This window comes from Chaetura pelagica, unplaced genomic scaffold (genome assembly GCF_000747805.2).
Source record: "Chaetura pelagica isolate M959 unplaced genomic scaffold, ChaPel_1.0 scaffold90, whole genome shotgun sequence".
Taxonomy (NCBI): domain Eukaryota; kingdom Metazoa; phylum Chordata; class Aves; order Apodiformes; family Apodidae; genus Chaetura; species Chaetura pelagica.
Window position 1 is genome coordinate 16,468,530 of NW_009953496.1, and position 15,388 is coordinate 16,483,917.

The following is a 15,388-nucleotide window of genomic DNA, read 5'->3' on the forward strand; positions in this document are numbered from 1 at the left end:
CTGCTGAATCCAAACCCTGGGTGTATACTCACTTTTTCACTTCTTGGTTGCTGAGATACAAATTGCACATCCAGTCAGTGGTGAACTGTGGGTTGGGACAGGTGAAGGTCTTGAAGATTTTTCAAGTCTTCTCAATAGGCAGACAGATGGTAACTGAAAAGCAGGGCATATTAGACAACATTTTATACTGAGTACAACAGATGCTCCTAATACCACCAGGTGAGCCTTGGATTATTCATTAACTAATTAACTGTATTGTTTTCCACTTTATTTTTTAAAAATGTGTCTTACGTTAGTGGCTATTTGTATTTTCTTTTTAGACATCCTGTAATCTAAAAAGCTTTGGCTGATAAGGTTGCAACAGGAAACTTGACAAAGTTATTGACTTTTTTTTATTTTTTAGTTTCTTTAAATTGAGACACAATTAAGTTGCAGGAAAAGCCTGTTTAAATTATATCACAATTATCTTGCAACCAAAACCTATACCATAAAAATGCAGAAAAGTAGCTAAAGCATTTATAAACAAGTCTTCGCTCACAGCTTTTCTGCCAGGCACCTTTTTTTCCAATCCAAACTTGGCTTAAAAAATCTTTGCACTTTAAAGAAGACTCAGCCTAACCTTCTGCTACAGCTGTCATTTTTTCTGTGTTGCCCTTCTTCCAGCCAGGCAGCAGGTTGGTGGCAGAGCAACTATGGGCAGAGCAAATGGGCTGCTCTTTTGGAAAGTGACAGATTTCCTGTACCTGTGTAATAGGTCCAGTCATATCATCAGGATAGAGCTGTGTCATGCTCCCTTTTTTTTGCTGAAACAAATCCTGCTTTTGCTTAAACTGGCTCTCCTACTCACATGCTTTCAGTAAGATGCTTGATGCTATCCTACTGCTGATTTTTAATTAATTAGTGAGAATGTGTATGACGCTTTGGTTCAGGATTTAGTGGAGACAATCTCTGCAGAAACCTAAATTTTTAAAATATTTTTTCCCCCTTTCCAAAAACTCTCAAAATTTCATTTTGAACAATTACATGTCAGCCCATTAGTTACATTTGGTTTCTTTGTCATTGTTATGAAATCTTGACCAAAAAAATACATGCAGGAATATCAAATTAACTATAATGTATCACTTCATTATTATTATTATTATTATTTAGTTAACTTTAGAAGCTCAGGCATATTCAGAATATTTGAAGAACATGTTCAGTAAAAATGGATTTGGTAACATAAGGGTATTCATGTTAATGTTATTTGTGTCTGCTTCTAGATAGGTCAAAAAAGAAAAATATTTTTAAGTTTTCAGAATTCCTTGTTTACATATTCTTAGGTTGCATAACCAGTATCTTTATTTTTTCTTCTTTTTTGTTGACAAGGTTATTAAATATCCCATCAAAATTTCGATATTTGAAAGTGTCTTTGCCCCTTTTCCAAATTTAATGTTGCACTTGTACTTTGTCTAGGTAGCTCTGGCATCAAAGAAAATATTAATTTCTGCCAGAGGTTTATGAATTTAGCTTAGGATATAGTAAAATAGTAGTGCCAGCAAGTGGAGGAGACATTAATATCCACAGCGAATTAGCACCTCATTGAGATCAATTATAGACCTGAACTATGGCCTTAAGACAATTCAGTGATTTCCATTAACTTCAAAGAACACCAGATAAAGCCCCATGAGACAGGCTCAAGTAGCTCTTTAAAGTATATCAATAAAAAAAGAATGTGAATGGCATTACATACCTTTTTTCTGATCTTTTGCCTAGACATTTCTATTTAAACGACAGATAATATCTAGTAATATAGTCAGGTCTGACATTTTTAACTACTAAACTACTGCATGTTCTTCCCTAATATAGCAGTTTTCACCTGAGTTTAAGGGCCCTACTGTACTGTACAGTCCAAATAGCATGGCTTAACATGTCTGGGCTGATCTCCTGACAACTGTTTTTCTCAGCCTTGTTCTACAGATAATCACAGAATATTAGGGGTTGGAAGGAACCTCCAAAGATCAAGTCCAACCCTGCTGCAAAACAACAAAACACAAAAAAACCCAAACAAAACAACCAAAACCAAAACAAACACCAAACCAAAAAACCCAAACCAACAACCAACTAGGGCAGACACTCAGAAAGGCATCCAGCTGGGTCTTGAAAGTCTCCAGAGAAGGAGACTCCACAACCTCTCTGGGGAGCCTGTTCCAGTGCTCTGTAACCCTCATGTTAAAGAATTTCTTCCTCATGGTAATTTGTTCATATCCATAGGAGGGTTAATTTAAGAAGGCACAAGAAGTAAACAATATATTAAAGTTTACTAAAATATAAAAGAGTGGGGACCTGTGTTTAATGCAGAATTCCAGAAACAATTCTGGAAAAGACTAAGCTGGATGCAGCTTCTAGGGGATGTGCAGGGTAATATGAGCAGTGATAAACTGATTGGATAGAACTGAAGCAGACTATGGCAAGATCTTTCTTTTCTGTCTGTTCCTCTGCTAGAGGAAGTCTCCCTCACAGCTGGGGCAGCTGGGGCAAGGGAAGGTAATGTGCAGCTCCCTAGTGCAGAGCCTGGGATGTGAGTGCCAGGAACAAACCAGATTTATTCTGGTCTATCAACTGGGAAAGCCCATTCATGTCTTGATAAGCCTTCTGGGGAAGATAAGATGCTAATCTTGCTATTGAAAACAAGAAATGCCTCTTCTTGGGTTTTGCAGATCCTTTTTTTTTTTTTTTCTGACAGACCTTGTACATGATGTGCCTGAGGCTATTTCTTTGTTGGAAGAAGTCAGAGAGAGAAGGGTAAGTTGCTACTCCTGCTACTGCTCTTGAATAAATAGCCTCTAATGCTGGTCTGTGTCAGACCAGCCCATATGGGTCCTTTGAAATCAGTTTCAGTTATTGGATGTAACCATTGCTATAGACAGTCTAATGACAAAGGAAATAGTGCACAAAACAAAGAACTTGTGAATTGTTTTAGATGGGTTTACAGAGCTACACACAAACTACTTTCTAGATAAACTTTGACACAAGCTTAAACAAGCCTAAACATGCATGCATGCACTAAATGATCATGCACACAGAGGACAAAAATATTCACTGAAGTGTTTAGACATGCTGTCACTATCAGGACTTCCATTCACCAAAAAGAGTTGTTTCTCCATGGGAGCTGCCATTTTAATGATGTTATGCAGCAGAGATCTGCTTTGATGATGAAAAGAGGCATGAAAGGATCAACTTTGCCATCAGGAAAGAGAGAGAATGAAAAAGTCTAAGCATTTTCATGTCATAAATTCTGTAGTTTTAAAACATTTTTGGTTAATTGAACAGCTTATTTTCAGTTATGGAACTTACTTTTCAGCAATGAACTTTCTGACTGATAATGGTTTCCAGAGCTTAGATAGTCCTTTCCAATGTAATTAGCTTTTGCATTCTCCATTTTTAAAGGAATAATATCCTTTTCTGGGTTAATCCCTTACCTATAATATCACCTTAGCCTAGTGGGATTGAACATTATCCCTATTAATGCTGTAGATGTTCTTCCTTTCTCTGTTGGCCCTGGCAAAGGGCATCTCTTCATGACTGTCTCACATAACGATCTCACTGGGTTATACATTGCTTGGTACAGCTGTGTGCAGGAGTGCAGAAATGAGACCTCCCTAAAGGCCAAAAGCAAACAGCAGGATACCTTCATCCCTCTCAGAAGCAGCAAAACAGGGCAGAGACAGCACATCCTGTTGTGAGATTCTTGGGCTCTGTGGTACGTATTTGGATACAAAATGTGGACAACTCAGGAGATGTAGTGCAGGCTCCCTTTCCCAGTTTACAGTGATATCTTTGAGCAGAAGGGAAATGTGCTTCACCTTTCCATTAGCTTTTAAGACCATGCTGTATCTGAGTCTTTGGCTACTGTGAAATTATTGTAAGCATTAGATGAGACTATTTTACTCTGACACTTGAATCCATTGCATATGCTCAGTCCTGAGAACTAGTCTGCTGGAATAATTAATTCATGCATAACAAACGACCTAACTAAGCTTACAAAGAACAATCTCTTCCTCAAGACTGTGCTAAAAATTGTATTCAGTCTTTGTTTTGTGCTATTACAGAGCAAGACTACATGTATGATTTATATAGTTTGATATCCAGTTTATTAGAAATTTATTAGCACTGAGGAACACATTTCAACATCTACCTAGAATTTCACTTAATTTTAATTCAGAGTCAGATCAAAGACTATAGGCCAGAATTCTTCATCCTTTGAGTAGCATTACCCCTTGGCATAGAAAAATCTCTGCAAGATTCAACACATAGACCTTCCTGCTTATTCTTTTGGACTTCTTTTTTTTCTCTCCCTCCCTTTACCCTGCCAGCTCCACTGCAGAAGCAAGCGGTTTGGTCCTTAAGTTTCTGGTCACAAAAGGCTGTCTGAGGCACACCAGAATTCATAGTAAGAGCTGAGCCTGTTCCCTCTGTGGTTCTGCACAGCTCCACAGCACTGCTACACATTTCACAGTATGTATAGTTTCCACATATTCTGCTGCTCTAAAATAACAAGTATAGGTGAATGCATTTCAGCAGCATAGGTCCATGTTCTCCTTTCCCATTGTCTGTTTGACACAGCACATACAACTCTGGCCAGCCCCAGAAACCTAGTAGGTGATTAAGCACTATGTTTTCCCTTGCTCATCCTTGCAGATCTACAGAAAATCACATGCTCTTGACCAGTGACATGCATTTGTTTTGAATAACTTTTTAAAATGTTCTGCTGTTGGATCAGTATAAGCAAATTTCATTAAATCTTCTGCCTCTCTGAGATTAGAAGCAAGGGGTACTTAGTATTCACAGATGTGTTTAATGAATTAAAAACATCTGTTGCATTGCTACCAAAATCTGAACCCAATCCCAGTAGCCTAGGAGCATCAGGGCAAGTTTTCCTTCTGAAAAGATGAGAGTTAGATATTTTGCTGTTAGTACTCAAGATGAAAAGGCTGCCCTTGAGTTTCTTATCTTTTTATGAATTTGATTTCTACATAAAAAAGAATAGCTGAGCAATTAAAAAAAAAAGTCATAATCATGTCAATAGTGAAATAGCAGTTTTTTGTTGTAACATTAAATATTTTAATGGGAGGTGGAATAATGAAAGCCTCCCAGTATGCAAAACAGAAGCATATTTGTTCTGAATTATTTAAATGTATCTTGGACAAAGCAATTGAAAATGCAGTAAGGAAATTAACCATAAGATAGACAAGATAACCTGATAGACTTGAAATTTATAATGAGAAATTTGTCATAGAACTACTGCTAATAATTTTATAGTGTATATATTGCTTATAGAGGCCCCATGAGATAACCATGGGCAAATTTATGTATACAAAAATCAGAAATGGTCTCCACCTCTGAGAAATAGAAAAAGATTTACACAAGACTGCTCAAGACCTTCACAGCCGCTCAGTGACCCATAATACCCAGTCTGAGAAGCTGTCCTACCTTTTAAGATACAAGCCAGTGTAAGCCTTCCATTGAAATAGAAAAGGATAAAAAAAAGAGAAAGCTCCTATTTATGCTACAAAAACAACATGGCATGTTGTTTTTTTAGAATTGTTACCCAGCAGAGATGCACCAGCAATTTACTACACATTTCAGGCTGTGTTCAGACTGTAATTCAGTCCGAACTACAATACATCTGTTCTAAGTGAAGTAAAATGTAAAATTCCCTCAGTCTTAATAAGGACGTGGTAAGGTTGCAGTTCTCTTTCCTCTGCTCTGGCTCAGAAAAGAGTATTAACTAGTATTGTTATCCTTAATTTTAAAGAAAAATGTTGCTTCAAAAAGAATGAGGATCAATTTTCAAACAGCAACACTTAGGCATACTCCAGATACTTCACATTTTAACTGGGACTGCTAAGCTTTTCTCTTTTTCTTTTCTTTTCTTTTCTTTTCTTTTCTTTTCTTTTCTTTTCTTTTCTTTTCTTTTCTTTTCTTTTCTTTTCTTTTCTTTTCTTTTCTTTTCTTTTCTTTTCTTTTCTTTTCTTTTCTTTTCTTTTCTTTTCTTTTCTTTTCTTTTCTTTTCTTTTCTTTTCTTTTCTTTTCTTTTCTTTTCTTTTCTTTTCTTTTCTTTTCTTTCTTTCTTTTCTTTTCTTTTCTTTTCTTTTCTTTTCTTTTCTTTTCTTTTCTTTTCTTTTCTTTTCTTTTCTTTTCTTTTCTTTTCTTTTCTTTTCTTTTCTTTTCTTTTCTTTTCTTTTCTTTTCTTTTCTTTTCTTTTCTTTTCTTTTCTTTTCTTTTCTTTTCTTTTCTTTTCTTTTCTTTTCTTTTCTTTTCTTTTCTTTTCTTTTCTTTTCTTTTCTTTTCTTTTCTTTTCTTTTCTTTTCTTTTCTTTTCTTTTCTTTTCTTTTCTTTTCTTTTCTTTTCTTTTCTTTTCTTTTCTTTTCTTTTCTTTTCTTTTCTTTTCTTTTCTTTTCTTTTCTTTTCTTTTCTTTTCTTTTCTTTTCTTTTCTTTTCTTTTCTTTTCTTTTCTTTTCTTTTCTTTTCTTTTCTTTTCTTTTCTTTTCTTTTCTTTTCTTTTCTTTTCTTTTCTTTTCTTTTCTTTTCTTTTCTTTTCTTTTCTTTTCTTTTCTTTTCTTTTCTTTTCTTTTCTTTTCTTTTCTTTTCTTTTCTTTTCTTTTCTAAAGAAAAATGTTGCTTCAAAAAGAATGAGGATCAATTTTCAAACAGCAACACTTAGGCATACTCCAGTTACTTCTCATTTTAACTGGTACTGCTTAGCTTTTCTCTTTTTCTTTTCTTTTCTTTTCTTTTCTTTTCTTTTCTTTTCTTTTCTTTTCTTTTCTTTTCTTTTTTTTCTTTTTTTTCTTTTTTTTTCCTTTCAGATTAGCCTTATGAATTGGCAAGACCTTCAATTAACCAAATCAGACATCATATGTTCCTCACAAGCAATTTACAAATGGAAATGGTAGTTGATCCTCTCAAAGAAAGTCCATTCCAGACTATCAAAAGTGAACTAAACTAAGGGTATCTCTGAAATGATGAAGCTCACACGCTCTCATTTGAAGAACTGTGTTATAATAGACTAATACTCTCTGAGGGTACTTGGTTCCTAACTTTGATAAATCTTCCTATAATCACTCCTTTTAACAAGATCAAATAGCTTAGAACATCCAAAACACTTAATTCCTTCAGGTTGATTGTGTTTATCATCAAAGAATACAAAGTGTATTGCATGGCATTTGGAAAATAGTTTTAATCACATTTTTATTAATTATAAGAATCACAGAACACAGAGTGAACAGGAATATCCTAGATATTACTAGTTTCAGTAAACAATAGCAGTATTTAGAGTTTGATCAAATGTCCTCCAGGTATCCCTTCCACTCCAATTTAATATACAATTCTTTGATTTTATGACTAACAACTATATGTGTGACTTACATGCCAGAGAAGGTGTAAGTTAATTCCTCCTTTGTGGAAAGGGACGTGCCTGAGAATTTAGGCATCTTTCTCCATGAAGAAACAACACAGCTAGTCAAATATGGGTCAGATGTATTACAGCCTTAAGAAAGTTTAATTGGACAGAAAAGGGAAGAGTGAGAGGAAAAGCATTTGCTGAAAGTACTGGAGGAATGCCTTACAAACCATGAAGGAAAGCTAGGAAGGAGATGGAAATGGAAACATTAAGCTTGATGGTTTAGAAGAACAACTCTGCAAGATATAATTATGAAAATGTCACAGTAAAAATAAGGGCAGAATTGGGAGAGTTCTGAGAGACACATTCAACACTAGTAGTGATTGGGATGGAGACTGTAGCAATGGAGCTCATTTCAGTAAGTGTTCTGACAAGAAGAAGACAAGTCAGGCCACCACATATTGAGCTAACACTAAAGTGGAAGGTACAGTTATGTAAATAGAAAAAGTACTTGTTATTTAAGCAGCACCATTGCATTCAGGCAAGTGGAAGAAATAGGAAGCTTTGTATTGTTGTATGACATTATCTTGCATCAGAGACAGGAGTGCCAGAGTTACATCCTGCAAAGCAGAGGGCCCTGAACCAGCTCAAAACCTTACCTGCAAGTATATATTGCAGAAGTCAGGGGGTCCATACACATGATTCTGTGGAACTGGGGTATTGCTAAATTTAATAATTTTTTCATATCTCTTTTCTGAGTGAGGTTTCTTCTTAGTTTGATTTCAGCTGGCCAGAAGTGTCATTTGATGGGGAAGTAAAGTGGCATGCAGTGAGTAATTATTCATTAATTTAGGTCAGATAAGGCAAGTAGCTCAAGCTGAAGAAAAACTGAAAACTTAGAAAAATCAGTTTTTCTTTTTGACAAGTTTTTCTTGACACAAAATTTTTTACAGACTATCAGAATTAATTTAGGAAAAAAACTTCAAGCTAAAGTAAATAAAGTGCTCATAGTAGATTACTTTTTAAGTTTGTTTTGATTGTTCTCTAAGAAAAAATAATAGCTTACACTGTGTTAACCAGAAGGTTGTCATTGCTCATTCTCTGCACTGAAATAAAAAAGTCAAATTAAAAAAACCTCTTTCTTTCAGGTCCTTCCAAGAGTGATTTTCACCTGCAGGGTTGCTGCTATATGCAGAGAACTTTTAAATTCTACAGAGCCACCATGGGGGCTGGAGACAAAGGAGATGACAGAGGCACCTCTTTGCCACTGCGCTAAGACCAACATGCCAGAAGCTCATCATATCATAAGTGTCAGTCTGAATAACAGCTATGTGTGCCAGAGGACAATGTATGTGGCTGACTCATTCTAGCTGTAAACACATGCCAAGTGGCACTGACTGGGAATTTTTCAGCAAACTGATTTTGATGGGAAACATTGATTTGTCAAAACTGAAACGTTGCAGATGGAACGTACATACCAATTTCAGCATCCAGGCACTCATCTGCAGCAGGATAATCAGTATCACTGTGCAGGTTTCTCTCCTGAAACACCAAGGTCCTGCTCTGAGTAAACCTGCAAACATAAAACTGTTTTTCTGCACTCACTTACAGGGAGCCTAGGAAAACTGGTCAGCTAGGTTATGTATCTAACCTTGGGGTATGTGAACACTTATTCACAATTCAATCTTTTCAAACCAATGACTTCTTACTCGAAGGGGAAACTGTTCATAATCTCCTCAATATAAATGAAATATTCATCAGTGACACACCAGAACACCAGGTGTCATACCAGGCTGACAGCAAAGGTCTGAAATATAAAAGGGATATAAGGAATTAAAGAGTGAGATTTTTATTTGTTTTATAACTCGTCAGTTGAGTTTTTTATTGCAGTTGCCATAAGGAATTAGCAGAAAACCTATTTTTCACTGCTTAAATATTTTGAGAATCAAAATAGTTGCTTGTGGTCTTTCAGGATAAATCTCATACCTTAGAGGTTCTTAACCTTACAAGTCAATATTCTATTTAATAGGTCAGAGAACTCACCTAAGCAGTGGTGAGTTTAACTTCTGGAATGAAACAAATAGAAGGATTTTGCATAATTGTAATTGGTCCCAAATTAATCCATTTATGTCTCTACTGGTATTTCACTAATAAGCAACAGAATCCATGCAATCATGCTTCCATCAACAGAATATAGGCAATTGAAAAATTCCCTAGTAGCACTGATTTCTTTTGACTGCTACAGAATGTTCTTGAATTCTTCCCTACTCTTACAGATGAACTGAATCACAAGACATCTCTGTGCATAAAGCTTATATCCCACCTCAACCTCCAGATTGCCTGTTTGCTGCAAATATAATCTCACACAAAAATAGGCTTCAATGCCAAGCAGAAAAGATGTCCTATCCCTTTTCCTACTTGCTTGTGCTTGTATACTGTTAGAGCAGATGGCAGAAATTTGCTTTAGCAGTTAATCTCTTCAGTTTGGGTCTCTGTGGGCAGACAAATACCTTGAATTTCACTTTGAGATTTAGCAGAAAGCAAATTAAAAATATGAAAAAAACCCTCATGGTAATGCACAGATTTTATCTGAAATTTCCTGTGTTGATTCTCATTCCTCCTGTGATTGCAAACTTAAATCTAAATACCTGGAGTAAATTTAGACATTGCCAGATCATAGCAATTCACCCTTATCTTTTACTTTGATCAGATTCTTTTCTCTTTTGGCATTTGTTACACCACTGCCATCCTACTCATAAGACAGGTAGGGACTTTATTTTGCCAGAGTGATTTTATGAGTTTTAATTCCATCAGCCTGATACCAATACTGCTGGTTTGTTTCGGGTTCTTTGTTTGTGGTTGTTTGTTTGGTTTTTTGTTTGTTTTTGTTTGGTTTTGGGTTTGGTTTGGTTTTTTTTGTTTTGGTTTGCTGGGGTTTGTTTTTTTGTTTTTCATCTTACATTCTATTCTAGTCTGAATAATGCTCCTGCACTTGATTAGAATACTTTTTCCCTTTTCGACAATCTTATTTTCCTAACCTTAATAGGTTTATTTAAAGGCATGAGACAGGATGTGTGATTTTATATGTAAGTTCTTCCTGCATTTGAGTTCAGAGGAATTTGATATTGACATTTTGCAAATCTTACTTTAATCTTGAACTAAGTTGTTCTTACTAAACCCCATTTCATTCCCCCCCCCAACTTAGTATTTTCCTGTAAATTTTTCAGGATGTGTTCTGCCTCATTGTTCAGGCTATTGACAAAGATATTGAGAAATTCTGACTTCAGTTTAAACAACCATGATACTTCAAATATTACTGTCCACCCACTGAATTACAACCCTTAGAGCTGGGCAGTCCATTTTTAATTAATCTAACAGGATTAGACTTTAGTTCCTCCACTTCCAAATTAAACGGCTGCGGGAGATGGTGTTAAAAGCCTTAGTAAGGTCAAGTTACATTACATCCACCCGTCTTCCTCATTCACATTGCCAGTCATTTAATCTCAAAAAGCAATTTTGCTGATCAAACATGGTATGGCTCTCATAAATCCATGTTTCCTGTTCCTGATTGCCTTCTTGTCCTTCATGTGTTTGGAAATTGTTTCTAATATGATATCCTGTTGATCTACTGTTTGTATATTATCTATCAGCCTGTTATTCCACAGTTCTCTCTTCTTGTCTTTTTAAAAAGTGAGTATAAGATTTTATTATTATTATTATTATTATTATTATTATTATTATTATTATTATTATTATTATTATTATTATTATTATTATTATTTTACATCCACCCGTCTTCCTCATTCACATTGCCAGTCATTTAATCTCAAAAAGCAATTTTGCTGATCAAACATGGTATGGCTCTCATAAATCCATGTTTCCTGTTCCTGATTGCCTTCTTGTCCTTCATGTGTTTGGAAATTGTTTCTAATATGATATCCTGTTGATCTACTGTTTGTATATTATCTATCAGCCTGTTATTCCACAGTTCTCTCTTCTTGTCTTTTTAAAAAGTGAGTATAAGATTTTATTATTATTATTATTATTATTATTATTATTATTTTCTCTTTTGCCAAGCACCAAGTAACTCTCCTGACCACTGTGGCTTTGCATAGAGAATGCCAGTGACCATTCTTGGGTAAAACCCAGTTGGTGTGAATACACCCGGTTTTTGTCAATAGTCCTAGTCTGCTGCCCATCTCCTCCTCATCCAACAAAATCATGATATTATGGACAGAGGTCTAAGAACAAACATTTCTCTGAACAATTGAACAATTGGTAAGTACTTCAGCCATTTCTGTATCATATTCCCCTGATTTTTTTTTCTCTTCTTGATATCACTAAAGAGTTCTTATTATCTGTCTCAGTTTTCTTACAAGGCTGAAATTTGTTCAGTCTTTGACAGGTCTTCTCTAGGTTTATAGCCGTTGACCTGCTAAATGTGTTTTTTGCTGATGTCTTTCTTTGCCATTTTTTTCTAGTTCTTTACTCCTAATATCTCTTTTCCACCAATTAATTATTAATCTAACTAGCTCTGCAGTCCTTCCAAACATGACACAGAAAAAGCTTCCATTACAATTTTTACTGTCCTTAGCCATGTAAATTCTGTTGATGGCTCTAGTTAGGTTTCTCTAATAGCCCCTTCTTTACTTATGGACAAATTTATTTAAATATCCCTCTGTCCATGAACTTTTGATCTAAGGGTGTTGTCAATAATTCCACATTTTCTGTTATTTAAAACTGAAAAAAATTACATCTAAAATGACATTAACTCTGATTATTCAAGAAAAAAACAAAATGGTTATGGCATCTAGAAGCTGGCTATCACATAAGGCCTCTATCACTATTAGTATAATTTTTTTTTCCTAATGTCTCTCAGGGAAGTTTAAATGTTAATAACACAGGTGAAATATTTTCTCTTTTTTAGTAGCCTTGCAGAAAACTATCATAGAATCATTAGAACCATTCAGGTTGGAAAAGACCCTTGGGATCACCAAGTCCAACCATCATCCCTACTCTACAAAGCTCTCCCCTATACCATATCCACCAACACCACATGCAAACTATCCAAATGCATCCTTTAGTATTTCAGAAGCCCCCAGTAATATTCCGTTCTATTCCAGATAATGCATTTTGCCAGATTATAAAGTCCTGAAAGGTGACCTACATATACATATTTATAGAGGGATCTACACATATCATACACATCCATGTTTTTCTTCACCTAACAAGAAGATCTTAATCCTGGTACTTGATCATTATAAAGGAATATTTTAAAATATTATGTTGTATTGAAATATTTTTTTTCCTGTTCTGAATTGTATAATCTTTAACATTGTACTGTGAAAAGTTAAACTCGCTTTCTCATACAACACACTAAGTAATCTGGTGGAAAATGATCATTTTCAAAAGCAACATTCTTTTACATCAGGTCTTTTGCCCTTCTTTTGCTTTTAAGGGACACAGTAGGATAATATCCTTTTATTCTTGCTTCCTACATCCTTTAATCAATGAACATTGAGAGTTGTCAGGAATATATTTGAATACTGTGTGAAAAATTGAAAAATGTAGTAATTTTTTAATCCACAGGACCGATGATTCATTATCTGTTGGTAGTGTTAATGAAATGTTTCTGACCTGGAGAACTGATGACAGGCAACACATCCAGTTTTGCTGGGAAAGGGGATTGGGAAGAATTAGTTGATTTAAATTGAAAATATTAAATACATTAGTTGATTCTATTTACACTGAATCTCATGTCTGAATGAGACATCCTTGGATAATAATTTTTGTCTATAAGCAGTATCTTACTACTTTGCAAGACTGTAAAATATTTGCAGCTTCTAACAACTGTAAAACATAGAACGAAAATAAAATACATCTAATCATTATTAGATTAAATTTAATACAATGAAGCAGCTGCCGAAAGCAAACTCTCTCAATGTAGCTCTATATAAAAATACAGCATTCTTTTAATCCATGCAGCTTTTAAAGCCACTAAAATCGCATGGCATATATGAGTGATCCAGCTGAATAAACTAACTGCACTGATGAAACCTGACTGAATGAGATTTTTCAGGCTGCAGTGATGCATATGGTATAAAATTCACTAGAACACAAATTCTGCAGGAGGGTCTGCCCCTATTTGTATTTAATAATAAAATATATTTCTTTCTAAAGTCTACCTCTTGCAGAAACTTCAGGAGATGAATAAAAGAAGAGAATGGGTGATCTGACTAAATGCACTTCACAGAATAATGAAACTTGACTGAAAGACACTGGAACAGAGAGGGGCTACGTTAGATGCTAGATAACAAGAAGTCAGAGCTTCTGTGAGCGAGGGTGACAAAATGCCTTGAACTGCATGCGAATCTGCACCATTTAATGACAGATCAGTTCAGATTTTCAAAACCTGAAGGAAAAAGTTGTTTTCCCTTTTTTAAAGAGGCTGAGCTAGTTCTGGCTATAAAGCTAGACATTTAGAAAGCAATGTTTCCATCACAGAGAGAAGCACATCCTTATTTTTGAAGATGGAATTTGGAAATTGAGCCTAAGTCATGAATGTGAAATAAAGATCACTTCACACCCTCAACTGGCAGGTAAAAAACAGTGTCAGTATTGCAAAATAGGCCCGCATAGGTAGAGGAGGTAGAAAATGAGGCAAAACCAGTTCAGACTGGGGAGAGTTACTGTGTTGTAATTAAGCCACCTGGCTTCTCATCTGACAAGTTGTATTAAGTCTGCTGCTAAATATCAGTGCTACTTTCAGCTTGAACTTAAGCTCATTCTTTTGGTCTGTTCACTCTTGTTATGACATTCTAATCTTGACCTTTTTTGTTGGGTCTGTGTGTTGAGGCTTTGGTATTGGTGCATGGGCCACAGGGGTGGCTGCTGTGAGAAACTGCTGGAAGTTCCCTGGGCTTCAAAATCAGATGCACCTCTGGCCAAGTCTGACCCCATCAGTGAGGGTGATAGTGCCTCTGCTATTGATGTATTTAAGAAGGGGAAAAGGAAACTGCTGAAAGATCTGCAGAGGAGAGGACAGGAGGAGGTCAGAGCAATACCTGAGGTCAGTGAAGGAAGAGTAGGAGGAGGTCCCCAGGCAGAGGTTCCTCTGTCATAGTGAGACAGCGGGCTGCCCTGCTGCAACCCATGAAGGACCATGGTGTAGCAGATACGGACCTGCAGCTCATGGAGGAGCCCAAACCAGGGCAGGTGTCTGTGCCCAAAGAAGGCTGTCACTCTATGGGAAGCCTGTGCTAGAGCAGTCTGTTCCTGAAGGACTGTACTCTGTGGAAGGGACGCAAGCTGGAGCATTTTGTGAAGAACTGCAGCTCATGGGAAGGACTCACATTGGGGAAGTTCATGGAGGACTGTCTTCCCCATGCTGACGCAGGGGAAGAGTGTGAAGAGTCCTCCCCATGAGGAGAAAAATAGTCTTAGACTGTCTTTATCTCAGCTGCTCTGACAATAGCCTTCCTTAGCAAAGGTGAATTTGAAGTTATGAAAGGATGAGATCATGATTTGCTATACTTACTGCAATTCCTTTGCCTTTTCATCAACAGTAGAAGGAAATGCATAGATCCTATTCAGGTTTCAGATCAACAGACCTGCAAAAATGGATCCAATTCCAGGATGAGCAGAGTGTGTAAAGATTAATTTATGTGGCTTCAAATAAATTCTAAATCTTAAAATTCTATCTGAAAGAAGCCATCATGATGAAAGAAGGCAACACATTTTGCTAAGGCCTAGTTATTCTGAAGTAATGTTTTCGTCAAAGCAGGTGCTCATCAATATATGTATTGTTTTACCCATGTCCACAAACAGTAATTGAAATCATAAGAGATGAGAGCTAAAAATCCATAAAAAAAGGAACCAGATTATTTTTCTACACTGTAGAAAGCTAGGTAAAACATACAGTGAAATCCATACATGCTTTCACTTTGAAATGCCTTAAATGCCTTGAAACAGGGGTTTCAAGCCGTTCCACAGTTATTTGTGATTAAA